Below are 10,240 nucleotides of genomic sequence, written 5' to 3' on the forward strand. Positions count from 1 at the left end.
AAGGAAAGCCAGGACCACTTTTCATGTTATGCTACTACACAAACAGATGTGTTTGTAAATATTATCTCAGTTGCAGAAGATTATAAGGATCCATTTTTGAAAGTAGCCTGAAAATAATTTCCTAGGTCAGACTCATGAGTAGGAGGAAAAGAAGGTGAAACTCCTTGCTCTCATTCCTATCCTTTTTAAAGTTGGGATTCTTTCATCACAAAAACATTACCAATTCTGCAGATTGCTGGGGACAGGTAGAAAAATGGTCCCCACTTTGCCACATTACTGATTTCTGACAGCTTTACAAAGCCATCTCAAATGTTATGTCCAAAAGTTTTCTCCTTTCACAGGTGAAAACAGAGGCTGCTCTTAGTGGACAGACAGAAGCATCCACCTGCCCTCAGGATGATGTCCAAACTTTTCAGTGCTAGAAGGTTGTAAGATAAAAGGTTTGGGCAATGGGTTATGCCTGGCAGACACTGTGCCTTCAAAAAATACAGTTATTCATGTTGATGGACAGAAGCTTACATCAGAAAGCCTTGGAAAAGTACAGTTATTAATATTGATGGACAGAAGTTCACATCAGCTCTCCAATAGTTTGACTTTCAATATAAAATACTTGAGGAGCTCACAGTTAAAGAGAGGATACCAAAGACACCACAGTAAACACATTGCTCTGAAACTTATCACAAGAGATGTCATCCCCACCTACACATAAAAGGTATGAGCCTGAACACATACAGTATCATAAAACACTCACTTCAGCTGTGTTAATCTTCTATATTAAGGCATTGATCCAGCAAAGGTTTCATATGCTTTTTTTCCATTGTCTAAGTAATCCCACTATTCCCAGTGAAATAACTCATGGCACATAAAGTTGTTCTAAGGCATAAGATTTACAAAGATTATAGTTAAATTACAAGTGACTGGGATGACTGGTTTTAAAAGACAAACATACCTCTATAATCCAAGCAGACAAACAATGAGTCTGAAACACAAACTGACCTCAGCATCCTATTTAAAGCTAGAAGCCACAAAGGGCTTTTGAGTTTGCCTTCTTTATCACCCCATAAACTCAGTTCCTACACTATTTTGCCAGGGCAGGGCAATTCCTAAAACACTAGATTCAAAATAGCTACTCCTATTTATGCAGTCCATAATCCCTGCAGCTCTTTATAAATCCTCTGCTGGTGGAGGACATGTGATGATTATTAACCACAGGAAAAGTGGAAACAACCTTTAGGCTCCTGTGAGTTCTGCAGGTCTTTAGTCAAACTGCCCATACCATAACTGGATCTCTTAGGGCGGGTTGGGGTTGTTTGGTTTCATTCCCCACCCCCTAATCTTCTGTTGCTTGAGAAAGCCTAGAAGAGGAGGCAGCCTGCAGCAAGTATGCTAATGCCATATCAAACTAACTGCCATGCCAACGGCAATCAAACACACACGCCTGCTCACACACTTCTGCCAAATAATCACTTAAGCAAACATCAACTACAGAGATTAGCAACAGCATCTGACAACATGCAAATCAGGCAAGAAACATGGGCTGAAGGGACATCTTAGCAAAAGTGAGGATTTAATAAGTGAAATGTGATGAAGTTCCTGAGTCAAAACTCACAGGGTGTTTGGAAGATTTCTGAAAATCCAATCTGTTGGCCTTTGAGAGAGAGCTAGTATATTGGTTTCTTTTCACCACTTGGTCCCTACTGCATATCAGTTGCACCTAGGCAGGCTTCTAATAAAAGAAAGTGACTCTCGTGCAGATAAAAACATCTTTGTGACCTCAGGGAATGCAGCAATCCAAACAACCAACCAGGCAGTCAGTCAGGTGGCAGGAGCTACTGGGAAGCAATCAGAGCATCTCAGGGGCCTTTCATCAGCACCAGAAGGAAAGACAAGCCTCCACAATAGAGGACTGGGTTTTAGAAAACTAAGGGCAAATCACCCCTGGAATACAGAAAAGGCTACTTTCAAGTAATTTTTATTTTTCAAACTACAGAAACAAAGTACTGTCCTACCAGAATTAAGATAAAGTATCAGAAAAATCACTTTATTGGTCTTTAATTTACTAATACATACACCACTCCAAAGACACTCTCAATGAAAGCAATAAGATTCTGCCACAAGGAATGTGAGAACAGTCACAACCATTTGCCAGCATTATAATGCATTTGGGTCTTATTTTTAAGATTTTATTACCCAAACAAAGGGATGGCCACTCTTTCTAAATCTTAGGCTGAATTCTATAATCCATCTTCTGACAAAGCTCTTGCTGAAGCATCAACTTTCCCTGAATAATGGCTGGAGAATGTGTCCCCATATTAGTATTCATCTCCATTTAGCAGGAAGAACATGATTTAGTGAGCTGGAAAACATCTCAGTATGGAAGCAGATGAAGTTCAGTTGTCCCAAAGAAGACTATGAGGTGTAGTGCCATAGCACTGCAGGGACAGCACTGTATTAGAGTTGCCATCTTTCTCGCATGCTACATCTAAGCTCCTTCCTGTATCATTTTCAAAGTCAATAGACAATGCTACCTTTCCTTTACTATCTAATGAAGTGTAGTACAAGAGTATCATAGTATATTAGTATATATTATATTAGTATAATATATTAGTAATTATTATATTACTATATTAGTATTAGTAATATATTAGTATATTAGTTTAGGTATTTTGAGCAAGTAGTACTCTTCCCATTGTTGTTTGCAGGATGCAAGCAAGAAAGAAGAAAAAAAAAAAAAGTAAAATCCTACTTTTTTTTTTTTTTTTTAATTAAAACAGATTTTGATATGGAACTACTGACATGCTGTGTCAAGCATATTTCAGATAATTCTGTCATGGAGGCAAAGATGCTCCAGACTGTGGGCCTTCTGCTGCTGACTACAGAAGGGCACGTATATTTTCATTACACTATTAGGGCTCTCTAGCACTTTGAGATACATGATGTGTGAAAGGTATAGCTAAATAAATTAAAATGTTTAAAAAAATAAAAATAAATAAGAAATTAATAAATCTGTTTCACTAGTGATCCAGCTGAAACAAGGATCCTTAAATGTAATAGTTTGAACATCTTTAGTTGGCCATGAAACTCATCCCATTGTTCCCAGGATTCTGAGAAACAAAACCCAAGAACAAAGCACGTTTTGTGCCTGATATTCCATGGAACTGAGTTTGAGAAGCCAGTTCATTCATGGCCATTGTTTGCAACCAGGCAGGAGCATTCTGAGTTCCACAGATATCCCTAAATGCTTGTGTCAACACACAGGGATTTCCTCACATCTTAGAACATACCCACCGAGAACAATTATCTGTTTTTTACTTTATAATTACTTTATAATTCCAAGGGAAAACCTAAGGCAACAGTCTAATGCAGGTAGCAAGTCAGATGGTAAAGACAACAGTAAAGGGGTCTATCTTTCTTAATGGGCTTGGAAAAACGTAGGCTTAGTTTGCTCTCAAACCTGAGAAATATGCTTCCTTAACCTTATAGCCTGCATGCCTGTGCTGTACCTGTGTCCGCCACCAGCTGGACTGGCTCCACCAGTACCTGAGAGCACCATCCCAAGCATGTAGTGGGAGACTTGCTGAAGGAAAGAAGAGCACACACAGCCTCTTTTCCCTTACAGTTGTTCCATCTGTTTTTACTCCTGCTGCTTGGAGGAGAACTTGTTCAGATAGTGAGCTGCTCCAAAAATATTTGGAGACAACAAAAATTCAGTTTCATGTGCAACATTAGCTAGCTACAGACCAGTGCCAAAACAGGAATTTGGACTGTGGTATTAGAGATTTCTCTTCTTTCTCTTCCCTCCCCATAGACATCTAATGATGGTATCATCTGCAACTAAACAAGGGATGCTCTACAAGATCCAAGCTACATGGGAGCTCAACAGAAACTAAATGAGGAAGGGCAATTTTTATACCACTCCTGTGAAATATTCAGTGAGCTCTGAAATAGCACTGGCAGGCCTCACAGGAGCAAGGACCAGTTTAAAATTGAACTTGAGTTTACTAAACAGTCATGAACTGGAGCCTCAAGTACTATTTATTTTCAGAAGCTATTTTTATCAGAAAATTCCCAGCTCCTGTAATGTTCTTCTGCTCTGCCTGTGCCCCTCTCTTGCACCTGCCATTGAATAGCACTCACCAAGCACGGTGCTCCTTGGGACCAAATTAACATTTTAATAATTTTTTTCTTAACATAAGGAAACCTTAGCATAAGGTTATACACACTGAAACCAGAATGTGCTATTCAGGGAAAGCAAGACACTTTCTGGGAAGAGGAGGGGGTGGAAGGGTAGAATCACCTGATTGCATCAGTAATACATATAGCTCTTTTTCACATTCCCTCTTCTCATCTCCCATGAAACTGCCTACAGCTGTGTTCTCTCAACCTGCGGTCTGAAAGACATTAAAAACCAGACTGCAAGAGGACTACACTTTTTAAGAAGTCACTCCCACACATGTAAGCAAGAAAGGAAATTAGAAAAGTGTCTTAGAAAAATGCCCCCTTCCCTCCCAACATTCAACTATTCATATTCAGTTCTAAACAGCAGTCATCATGGTGCTGCCACAGGAGGTAGTGCCAAATATGTTAAATAGTTCAGTGATTCCATTCTTTGTAATAACATAAGGTGAGACATACTGATCTAGTTTGATAAAATCCTACAAATCCCTTATACCTTGATAAACTAGGCCTCTGCTGAGAACTTAATGTGAATTACTTTTATACTACTATGTCAAATATCACCTTCAACAGGGCATTTCATGCCTTGGAGGTCCGTACTCTTTTACTAGTGAAAAGACTGTTGGAGCCTGAAGACAGTCTGAAAAGTATTAATGAACTTGCAATCACAGATTCAGCTCTTGGAGCAAATGAAATTTTAAGCAGCAAACTCCATTCTAGCTGCCAACTCTTATTTCATGGGCTGGCTCAAGTTCATGTTAAAGACATTGGGATTAAAGAGTTTCTCCAGCTCATGACCATCTCGGTTTGATACAAGATCAAAGGTTTGCAAAGTATACTTAAAAAAAAACCAACACCCTATTTGTCTCTATTTAGTGTGTAATACTGCTAGCACAAATAACATTATCTGAGGTGTCCATCCCTGGGAAGTTAATGACATGTGGAAGATACACCTTTTCTCAACTTGCTTGGTTGCTGCTGTATCAATCCACAGACACATTCCTTACACAATTATAATGCTCTGTGGGTTTTTGTAGTAAAATGCAAACTTCCACATTACAGAAGTCATTGATCACTCCTTTAATTTCATTTTTCCACAGTGCTTCTGATGAAGAAAGCTGATGTGAAACAACAGACTCAGATTTCCCTCAAATCTCCTCAAATGCACATTGAATATTTGACAATGCCCACTTCTCTATTTTCCTCCACACGGCTCCATCAGAGAGAACCCTCTATGCATTCAGAGCAGCACAATGGATAATGATTTCCAAAGCATTAACTTGGAGCCATTGAGACTTGGATGTTTTCAAAATGCATCTATTGTGCACAAAGGATTCTAGACTACCCCAGCTACTCTAGAAGTCTTTTTTTGCCTTTCTCAAAACATCCATCCCTTGAGCCATCCCTGGAGTGCATTGTTGGGGCTGATTCCTTAGTGCAGCGAGTTCCATCAGTCAAAGCTCAACAGATACAAATAATATCAGGATATGGATATAAATTAGTGAGACAGACCCTAAATAGTTTTGACAGGTTTACTAAGTATATATAGCGACACAGAATGCTATTCCTGCTGTCAGACATCAATATGTAGACAGAAGATTGGGGGCACCATGGAAACTCGGTGACATAAGAGTGGTATTGATTGGACAGAAAATGAGGCTGCAATTTAAGCTTAAGGCTGCCAGAGATGCCAAGAATGGAGAATGACCTCCAGCAGTGAATTTTCAGCATAAGCTCCCTGTGAACAAACCAGTCCAAGAAGGATAAATCAGGGACAAGCTCACCAGGGATATGGGTCGACCAAATGCAGGCTACCCTAAGCAGACAAGAATCACTGTGTGTGTGTGTTACAGTGACCTAGTTCATTCAAAGACAGCATTTTAAATAGTTTATTATAAAGAAGCTCGAAACAAAGAGACTTCCTCAATTAAAGTCCTGAAATGAATCCTCTAAATGAAAATGCTTTTGATACACTGATCAGCAAGAGGTTGTAAATATCAAAGCAAAGCTTACATTGTTAAAGACCAGTTCCCACAGAAAACAGCGCTGTTGGAGTATAGGTTATGAGGAGGTCTGAACAGAGCACTGAGTTTCATGAGCAACACCCATTACAACCCTAATGCCTCAGTGCCCCACTGGTACACTTGATAATCCTATCTTCCCTGCTGCAAAATGCAATAGAGTATGTGTTGAAAGAGTGCATTTTCAGAACTCCTGGGAAAAACGGAAAAAAAAAGAAAAGAAAAAAAAAAAAACACCTATTTTTAATTATTTTCTCGGGATTCAGGACTATCTGTTACTAGTATGAGAAAGAAGAAACAGAGGACATGATGGGGAGGTACCTTGCTGGAGCCATGACCGCTGAAAGGCAGCTACGGAACAACGTTCACACCAGCAAGAGAAGGATGAATCTACACAAAACATCCATCAGTACAGGATCCTCCTTAGTGCCAGTATGGGTATACAGGAATATGGCAGTGGGATCACACCATGGTCATGGTTTGTATTACTTTAGTAAAACCAACCTTCTGCTGGCAAGGATGTATCAGCTACAGACTGTATCTCAAATAATGGTGATAGACATCTGGATAATTGTAAAAGTCTGCTTTTGGTATGCAACTTCTATGCTATAAACAAAGACTTACCCATTTGTAAAAGAAAGATTTGTTGCTGGCTTTTTTTTTTTTTTTTTTTTTCCCCATCTAAGAGCTTGCTTTGCAGCATGCTAAAGTCAGTAAGTTTCTGTCCTTCAATTTCATCCAAAGGCTTGTAAATAATAAGTCATCAAAGTGTTTAGCTTAGACTGGAGACACTGGTATATTAAACCTTGCCATTTCCTTTCTCTTTAGAGAAAGTTACTAAATTGCACAGCAGGGTTTGTTTGCTTTTTTTTTTTCCTGTTCTATTTTTTTTTCTCTTCCCCCCTCACCCCATTTTGTCCTCTCCAATGAAATACCCTATCCATTCACTTCCAAATTTTTATTACCATAACAAATTAATATTTCTTGTCACAGACATGCAGGTTCCTTTATCCCTTCAGACCTCATTATTTTTAAAAGCTCTTTTTTCTTTGCCGGGAAGAGATAGAAATACATAGACAAAAAAAAAAAAAAAAAAAAAAAAAAAAAAAAAAAAAAACTTTGCTTTGTAGGTCAGCTCAAGTCCACTGTCTGGAAAATGTTAAGGACAAGTATTTCTTCCTAGTGACTTTTCTCATACCCTTCCCTTCTCTCTCTGTTCCTTCTCTCCACCTCCCTAATATGACCACAGTTACACACTTAGTCGTTTCCTTGACAAAAACATTCAACTTTGCTAGAAGGATAGAACAATCATGGCCAAAGGGGGACCAAAGAAAGAAGAGAGTTCAAGAGTCGATGAGCCACAGGTAAAGAGTTCTTCCACTGTACTACAAGCCGTTTAGAGCAAGTAGGATCTAATTAAAGCACCCACTGCTATCCATAGCAGCAGGGTTATCTCACAGAGAAGGACTTAACACGTTGCAAACATTTCCACAATGCTTCTAAGAACCAGCTAGTCTAGGAGTGACATCTTATAATCCAGCTTCAGAGTTTCACTAAGCTAATGCACAGCAGACATTCACTACCAAAGCGGATCGCTTGCCGTGTGGAAGAGAGGTGTGTGACGGCCAGCTAGAACATGTAAAAGGAGCAGAGGAGCTCCCAAAGAACTGATTTTTCCCTTTTCAAAGTTCGCCTTTTCCCTATGCAAAGCTCTACTTTTAAAAGGGAGAGGATGAAGGAGGGCAAGGAGTTAGAAGCATCAGTGTTGGAGACCACAACACATTTGCAGAATAACCTGTATGCTCAATAGGAGAGAACTGTATTTTCACCATTGTTAACCCAGATTTTCTCCCAACCCACCCTTCCAGAGGAAATGCAAGACATAAACTGACAAGAGCAGTTTTAAGTAAATCAGCACTTGCTAGAGTCAGTTGTTTCGCCAACATCAAAGTACAGACAAGAAAGTCCCAGGGAAAAAAAAAAAAAAAAAAAAAAAGTATATACATATAATATATAAATGTATGTATAATATGTAAATATCAGTTAAAGTGCTCAGTCTGAAGGTACAATTTAACCTCGCTTATCAGGAGTCTCAGCCGGGACACTCCTGGCACAGGGCACCTGAGACCTGCAGGAGTTTCGCCACCCTGGGGTCCCTGCTGCCCTCTCGTCCTCACAAAGCGGATCAGCCCGAAGACTCTGCTTTCCCTTCCCCGCCGTGCCACGTCCCCCACCACCACCAGCACCACCACCAGCACCCCTCTCCTTCTCCCCCTGCCACGGCTCTTGCCGCTCCCTGCCACCCCGGGCCACCCGCACCCCGAGCGGGGCTGCTGGTGGGCAGCCCCAGACCTGGGGCAGGTGCCTGTGGGGCCACAGGTGTTCCCCACCACCAGCACCACCACCACCGGCCGCTCTCCTCAGCACCTCCGAGGACCGGGGGGGACCCGATGCGGTGCTGGGAGGCAAGACCCCAGAGCCGGGAGGGGGTCGCGCCTCCCAGCCCCTGCTTACTTACTTGGGGCGGAGAGAGGCTCTTCTCCCGCAGCTGAGAGGGGCGAGCCGCGGGTGTCCCCGGTGAGGAGCTGCTGGTGGTGGTGGTGGTGGTGCTGCTGCTGCTGGTGTCGCAGCGCGTCCCTTCGCTTCCCCACGGACGGGCTCGCCTTCTTCTCTTCCTCCTCCTCCTCACGCCCCGCCGCTCTCTCCGGCCGGGGGATTTCTTCCCGAGATTTTTATACCGGAGGCAGGGAACCTGATCCTCCGCGCTTTGACTCGACAGAGCCCGGGCTGCGGCGAGCCGGCGAGAGGAGGGAGGCGAGGCGGGCGCCGGGGCAGAGCGAGCGGCCGCGCTGCCCCCTCGTGTGATGCGGCGGGGGCGCCGCCGGGAGGGTCACCCGCGGGGCAGCCTCGCCCCCGCCGCCGGGGGAGGGATGGAGGGAGGGGGCCAGGGGCGGGACGGGGCCGCTCCACCCGAGGATGGGGCTCCGGGGGGCTCCCGGGGCGCCCCCCGCCGCCGGGGGGGCTGGAGGGGCGCGGGGCCCCCGGCTGAGCCGGTGCCGGGCTTTGCAGGGCGGTCCCCCCCCCCCCCGTCGACAACTTTTGTCGGGGTGTTTCACCGCTTCTGGTTGTGGTGCTTTGCTGGAGTTGTGTCAAGGTTCTTATTTAGGCTTTTCCAGCTTTTGGGTTCATTACATCCATTGAAAAAGAATGTTCCCCAAGCCACAGCTTAATTTAAAACGAAGTGGACTTGTTCCAAAGTCCAGGCAATTTCTGCCTAATTCCTGATCCCCAGAGCAAGTCTCCGTCTTGATTGGAAAGAGTGAGCCCATTGACTGCTTGGGTCTCGGCTGGGGTTGCAGCTTGTGGCTCCTGCTCCAGGTTTGCACAGAAATCCAGTTCAGATTCTTCTCCTGTTTCCAGAGGAATGAGCTAAAAAAGTAATTTGTCTGGCACCGTACACATTGCATCATCTAACACCTACCATCTGTGACAATGGAAAGCACTGTGCGGCTAGTCCCAGCGTGGGCAATTGCACCCACCTGGAGTCTTTCTTCGTAAAGTAAACTACTCCCTTCCATCCACACCTTGGCATCTTCTTTTCATCACAGAGTTATGTGTTTAGTCCTGGCATGGCTGTTAAGGATTTGCACGACGGGCAGATTTAATGACAGTGATGTAAGTTAAAACAACAACTTTGGTTTGCAGTATAAAGCAGTGGCTTGAGACGGAGAGAATATTCTTTCTACCAGCCAGCTGAGTGGAAATGAGCACTCTATAGTACACTTTGTCTTCATGTTTCAGTGTGTGTGAAGCTGAACGAATCCTTGACAGCTACCTTGCACCTTCCTGGGGGCTTCTTAATGAAATCCTGGCATGCTAAGCACTATGTACATCTAGAGAAAGACGCTTCCCATCAAGAAGCACCTGGTGGTGGCTGACACTTTAAGCCTTCAGTGGGTCTCCATCCAACCACAATAGCACATTTCAGATGGTCTACTCTGTCTGAGTAGCAACAAGAAAGTAGGGAAGAGGACAAAGTCTGA

General features: G+C 43.1%; 1 protein-coding gene across 3 annotated transcripts in view; it reads right to left on the reverse strand.

The window, feature by feature from the left end:
- Positions 1-9,095, reverse strand: part of PTN (pleiotrophin) — a 70,556-nt gene extending 61,461 nt beyond the window's left edge. The window contains exon 1 of one of the 3 annotated variants that reach the window (XM_084533141.1): positions 8,716-9,095. The gene's annotated coding sequence lies outside the window, so the exon portion shown is untranslated. The remainder of the gene's footprint in view (positions 1-8,715) is intronic. The other 2 variants (XM_084533143.1, XM_084533142.1) reach the window with 2 other exon arrangements.
- Between the last annotated feature and the right edge of the window lie 1,145 nt (positions 9,096-10,240).

Source organism: Aythya ferina (assembly GCF_964211825.1).
Source record: "Aythya ferina genome assembly, chromosome: 1".
Classification (NCBI taxonomy): domain Eukaryota; kingdom Metazoa; phylum Chordata; class Aves; order Anseriformes; family Anatidae; genus Aythya; species Aythya ferina.